This window comes from Drosophila simulans, chromosome 3R, assembly GCF_016746395.2.
Source record: "Drosophila simulans strain w501 chromosome 3R, Prin_Dsim_3.1, whole genome shotgun sequence".
Taxonomy (NCBI): domain Eukaryota; kingdom Metazoa; phylum Arthropoda; class Insecta; order Diptera; family Drosophilidae; genus Drosophila; species Drosophila simulans.
This window is the reverse complement of record NC_052523.2, coordinates 15,157,445-15,163,852: the sequence shown is the minus strand read 5'-3', so window position 1 is coordinate 15,163,852 and position 6,408 is coordinate 15,157,445. Positions and strand designations below refer to the sequence as shown.

The window sequence follows — 6,408 nt, the reverse complement described above, 5'->3', positions numbered from 1 at the left end:
TTGAGGAGCCAAATACTTTGACAACATCACCAGTTACATTTACTATATGTGCACACTATATATGGGGAAAGTAAGGAAAAACAGCCCGCGAGTGTGTGTGTGTGTGTGCTGACGAAAGTGGTTTAGTGCTATCTTCATTTCGGCATTGGATTTGCCATTAGAGTTTGGCCAAGCGTGTAAATGAAATTTGATAAGATTAGGCTGTGCAATTGTTGCAGTGCTACCCATGGGCCCCATTCTTCATCCTTTGAGTGGGTCGCCTTACAAAGCGAGAGCTTTCTTTGAGTGGTATAAGAGTGAAACCGTTGGAAATTTTGAAAAAATCCCATTCATGCCAAGCGAAAGTTTTCGCGTTCCACAATTCATTCGGTTTTTTTTTGCTGGTTTCGGGCGCATGTCTGGCGAAACCACGCTTTCGAAATCGAAAAGAGAGCCCGAGAAAGCCGAGAGAAAGTTCAGAGAAAGCGGGAGAGATGCGAGCTTCGGGTCTCGTGGTCCCATGTCAACTTACATGCTTACACCCCATTGTAGTAGAGTTTTTTTGTAAGCGGTGTGATGCGTGATTTTGATGGTGGTGTAGGTTAAGTTGTAGCGGTGCCATTTTTTAGCCTACACCTTGAGGAAATCAATCAGGAAATTCTGATTAATTAATCACTCAGCTGGGCTTAAGGCTTTGGTTTAATAAGTAGGAGTTTAATAAGTAGCGTTTCTTAAAACGTTGCCAGAAGCCGTAAAAGGTTTGTATTCGTCTTTTATTTACCTATGCAGATTTTAGATATATATATTCTACTGGGTCTATAGTTTAATTGAATGTACTTTAGCCATACATTAGTGATGCATTCATTGTAATCTGTGATCCTTGACTGGCTGCCTTGACCAGCGAAACTGCAGTAAGTGCGAGATGCTCTTGGTAACCGCTTTCTGAAACTCTCATTCATCTAGGTAGATGCGATTTTGAAGAGAGGCAGCTCGAGAGTTGGATGGAAATGCGAAAGAGAGGGAAAGCAAAAGGTTCCACAGGAATGCGTGGTGGAATATGTTTGTAGAAGGTTCGCAAGGGCAAAAGGGTGTTGAGGTAGGACGGGACGCCCACGGCAGGGGGGAAGGGAATTGGAAACTCCCAAATAAATCATGATCGGGATTTCATGTTGATATACCTCCAGATTCATGGCAGCATATTTAAATATTGATTTAAAAAACAAATAAAATCATATTACATTTGGGATCATTTAAAGAAAGGAATAAGATGATTTTTAATACAAGCGATTCAATATTATTTTGTTTATTAAGCAAACAAATATATATTCAACAATATAACTTTATATATTTTTTATAACTTTTAGTATTATTATCAACAGATAAAAATAAATAGTGACTTATTTTGTCATTCACAAAAACCTTTTTATCTTTTGCCACTGGTAGTTTATATTTCTCTCCCAAACTTGACAATTCAAGTTCATGAAGCGTTTGAGGTAAGCTTACCTACCACTTGGCTTCCACAGATTGGCAACCAAGACGGCTTTTGGATTTTACAACCAAAACTCTTATACGCTGGCCCTTGCCAGCCGTTCTGGCTTTCGAAATCGAATCGTCGACCAGCGTTGGCCCACTTACAGGGCTCACACACACAGGGAAACTCAAAGGATTCGACTGTTCGGCAAGTCGAAAATGCGCGACCCGAGCGAAAGCCGAAGGATCCGAATCGTGGAGGGCGATGGCAAAAGTGGCCAAAGCCACGAATGAATGGCCAGAAGCTTTAGTACTGAAAAGGTCGTGGATTTGTGTAGTTGTCGTGCTCCGTTGCCGCCGTTTGTCGTTCTCGTTCCCGTTGTCGTGTTGTCGTTGTCGTTGTCGCTGTCGTACGGGCATCGCATCGCATCGCATCGACTCACATCGCGTAGCCGCAGTGTTGACCGTCCGCATCCGCAAACTGGCGAACGAAGCAATTGGGCTGGAAATCAAGAAACAAGTGCCAGCCAAGCTCTTCGAAGGTATATCTCAATCGGTTATCGCAATTGTTGAATGCTGAATATACAACAACCAAATAAAAATAGTAAAACGTCAAGCGAGACGAGAGTGCACGTGCTAGAAGTAGAAGTAGAAACATCTCAAACGCCTGCGTTAAGTTTCTGAATGTGTTGTTATGCAAATCGCGTCCTTTTTGGCTTGAGGCAACAATACAGTGAGTGTGTGTGAGTGAGTGAGTGCGATTGGGAGCGTGTATGTGTGTGCCGCAGTTACAGTGTACGACTATATATGTGCGCTTGTGTACGCGCCCACAATGCATAAATCAAAATACACATTATTGAGTCATAAATAAAGTTCGCATCGGCTGCTACTTTAAATATTGGCCTCGCGGCTGGCGGCGATTCGAAGACGAGAAAGTTAGCAGCACAAGCAAAGCAAAAGCAAGGCCGACGAAATCGAAATTTATGCCTCGCACCCGCCAAATACTTTGCCATATTTTTTGCTCAATTGCCTGCCGCTGCTCCTCCAACTCCTTCAGCTCCTTTTGATATGATGTGTGTGCGTCTCGCTGGCTGCATAAAAACTCGCTCAACGCCAACACGCCCTCTACAGGAGCAATAAGCAATAAGCACAGCAGCAGCAACAAACAACTCCATTTCCTAACCCCTGCGGGCTGATTTTATTACAAAGACCGTAAAAAACGCCAAAAAGCGGAGTAAACGCCACAGCAAAAGGATACAATACGGCCAGAACAGGGGTAAGTGCATGTGGGAAGTAAATAGCTACCAAAATAAACGTATATATACTTTTGTACCGACATACCTAATCTTCAGACGAAAGTGAGCGCTCAAAAGTATGCTAGGAATAATAATGCAGGCCATTGTGCTAGGAAGGTTGAAGCATTAAAAATAGAAACATTTATTCTATTCAGCTTGGAGGTATGTGGAAGTGTAATGGTATTAAAGCGAAAACAATTCCACACAAAAGGCCTCAATACAAGAAATAAATTCAGTGTTTAAATTCCGGCAGTCTTCTTGTAATAATAATTCGGAATTGAATGAAAATAAAGAGTGTTATTGGAAACAAATATAAGACGGTGTAGGAAAATTGGGGAATTAAAATCTCTTTTAGGAATTTTATTGTAATGCATATGCCCTAATTCCCTAAGTAATACAGTATCATTTTCTTGTCAACGAATGGCAGCAAATATTGCCTCAAAAAATGATGAAACAATTATGGAAAACCAAACGCTTGTTACTTATAACCAAATTAGGATCACCAGTTTTGTTTTATGCATAGTAAAAGGAATTTTAAATCTGCTTCTTTAAAGTTTTCAGCTGCGAATGCATTTTTATAAGCATTTGTCAGACTTAGCTGGTATAAAGCTTAATAAGTTTAGTCATCAGTATTGCTCAAACTCCCTGCTGATCTCTTTGAAGGCACAACGCCAAAGTGGGTCACACAAATGAGTGGAACTTACAATTTGTCTGCGATTGTGTCAGGGATAATATTTCTCATTGCCTTTGATCATTTTGTTGATGCCGGGGTGTCAGTTAGTCAGTCTGGGAAGTGCGTTAGTCTATCCCGAGGAGACATAAGCCATGGAAATCATATTAAAATGCTGTCTGTGCATAACCTACTTTTTATTTCTATATACATATATGGCAAGCAGAGTAGTATACAACTCGGTGAGTCTCGCACCCGGTTGCATTGTGGACGGGCTGGCTGGTAACATTCGTATTCGCATTCGCACATATATTGTTGCCATTTCACTTTTGCTGAGCACGTCTTCGCATCTGGATGTGAATGTGGATGTGAATGTGGATATGGGTAAGGGTATATGTGTGGCTATGGGTATGGGTGTTGGCAAGGCTGCAGGCTCTGGCCAAATGCGCTTTGTTGCCGCCATTGTCAACATGGCCAGAAACGAGGAGCGGCAGCAGGAAATTTTTGCATTTTTCGGCTCAGTCAGCGCAACGTGGCTTGGCAACCGGCCAGGGAGGCATCCGGGGGTGGGGAGCTATCTCGTCTCTGATTTTCTGCAGAGCTTAAATTATTAAATGCCTGGACCAAAACTTAAGGCTTCTTCTCGCATAAATCAAGCAGGCCAGGGGACAACCTGGCGTATGCGCAACTTTAATAACATGAGCAGCAGCTGCAAAAGTTTCGCCTGTCAAGGGGAGCAAGTTTAATGCAGCATGTAAATATTGTCATGACACACGAAAACTTTCACTGGCCCTTTGTTGACAGGCTCTCGAGGACAACGGCTGAAAGGATGCGAGTCGGTGTGTGTAGACAGCCGAGATTTATGAGCACAAATGGAAGACGAAGCGTGTGACTCGCATAAAGCACGGAGTGAAAAGTTTCACAATTAATTTTAATAGTTAATAGCGGAACTATCCAAGATGACTTTTGGGACATCCGACATAAGCAGCAGGTTGCTGGGAACAGCGAGAATAAAAGTAACGAAAATATATTCACCATTAGCAGGTTACACATTTTCCTAATATTGAATTATTATTGCAAATGAAAAACTAGATTTAAATGTAATATATGGGCCATTAAAATGGGTTAGAAAACATGAATATAATTGTTTTGTTCCACTTTTCGAAGAGAAGGGCCTTAAAAAAGTGAATGTAATAGGAATCGATTACATAGGTTGTCAGATGTAGAAAAACGTTGTTCGCCTGTGGATACATTTTTATACAAATTAAAGACTGAATTACATTACATTTTTAAAGGTTTTATTTGCATAAAAAAATTGGGTTTTGGAGAAAACAAAAAAAAAAAAACAATGGCTAGATTACAGGAGTCCACTGTCCACAAATCGCGATATCAAATGACCTGAGGTGTACTAATTAAAACCATTTTTGGATTAAAAAGCGCTGGGCAAGATCAATTTCGTACGTTAATCAAATGAAATAATTTAATTTGTTTTTTTTTTTTATGTTGATCAAAGAAGTACATGCTTTATAGCACGTATTTCCCTTTGCCAAATCATCCCCCCTCTTTCAAATGAAAGCGCTTTAAATCGCACTGGCGAATATCACATTTCAAAGTAAAGAAGAATTGAAATCAAAGCTTTGGCTGTACAAAGCCAAATAATCCATCAAGTGGCATTAACTTGAAACAATAAATTTCACACACAGCTGCAGAGGTAAGCCCAAACCAACATAGGTCTGGAACAACTCGAGCTCGGGCACTTGAAGTGCTTGACAACTAATCAGGTTTCAAATGCCTAAGCACACACACTCGTACACTGCTCGAAAAAAGTGTCAGAGTAGCGGGCAAGGGGAAATAAATCCGTTGAGAGTGTCGGTAATCAAAGCTGCTTACAGCCTGCGCTTTTATTGTATTTTATGGGGAATTGAGCATCGGTTTTGCGCAAATATCTTTGCGGATTTTATTTTGTTCGCAATACAGTAGATGGGAATGACCGATTGAATTTCGTTGGAAACCCTATCAAAATTTGGACAGTAAGCAATAGGCTTTGAATAATTTGTTGAATAGCATAACTTGAGAAACAAATTTATATGTCTTCTTGCTTTAATGTATAATTAAATGTTTGGAAAACTATTAACATATGATACGGAACGTTAACAAAACATTTGTTTAAAATTTCACATAAGCTCATTAATACTTTAGACGATCATGCATTAATTAGGGATTTGGTTCAAAGCTTAATGGAAGTTATCTGGTCCTCTTTCTAAATCACAGTCATGATTGCTTGACTGAAATAAACACAAATTGTTTTAAATATGAAGCCATGCATTCAGTTCGGTTTATGCTAAATCTCGACCAATGAGCAGACAACAAAATAACTGAAAAGGCTAATGTACTTTCAATGTTGACCAGTATACAACATTAAAGGAGGACCGAAGGCGGGCAAAGCGTACCATAAAAAGCAAAATCCGAAGGATGAAATTTTTTTTTTAGGTGGGGCATTACTTGCTGTAGAAAATGAACCCATTTAAATGGTCGACCCAAATCTGCACGGGGCAAGAAAATGAAGGAGTGCAACAGCATAAAAAGGGAAAAGAGCAACATGAGCTCAAAACTACGGCCAGAACTCAACTGGCATATTGCTATAGCCCCGGAATATAGTAAACTTTGCACTAGTTACAAGGAAAGAGTATAGGGATTACACAAAGAGCTAGACTCATAGGGTTTCGAATGCATTCCCTATTTCCATTTCTTTTATATAGGTACATTATATCTTGTTTATAAAACCATTTATTTAAGCTTCATTTTTCTTATGTTGCGCCACGTTTCTATCAAAAGGTAATACCATCATATCGTAAAACTATAAAAGCCCTGACAGTTAGTTATGCAAAGTGTATTAAAAGCATCGTCTTGCCGGGCAACTTTCAACTCTCTCCCACACTTTTTCCCTCCTTGGGGCTTTTAGTTTTCCACCAGTTTCCCTCTGCGTTTACCGTT

General features: G+C 40.2%; 1 protein-coding gene across 2 annotated transcripts in view; it reads left to right on the top strand.

Moving 5' to 3' along the window:
* Positions 1 to 1,731: 1,731 nt before the first annotated feature.
* The window catches only part of LOC6728577 (irregular chiasm C-roughest protein), a 77,692-nt gene continuing 73,015 nt past the window's right edge, over positions 1,732 to 6,408 (top strand). Inside the window, exon 1 of one of the 2 annotated variants that reach the window (XM_016175130.3) lies at positions 1,732 to 1,991. The gene's annotated coding sequence lies outside the window, so the exon portion shown is untranslated. Of the gene's footprint in view, positions 2,726 to 6,408 lie in introns of both variants that reach the window. The other variant, XM_016175131.3, reaches the window with a different exon arrangement.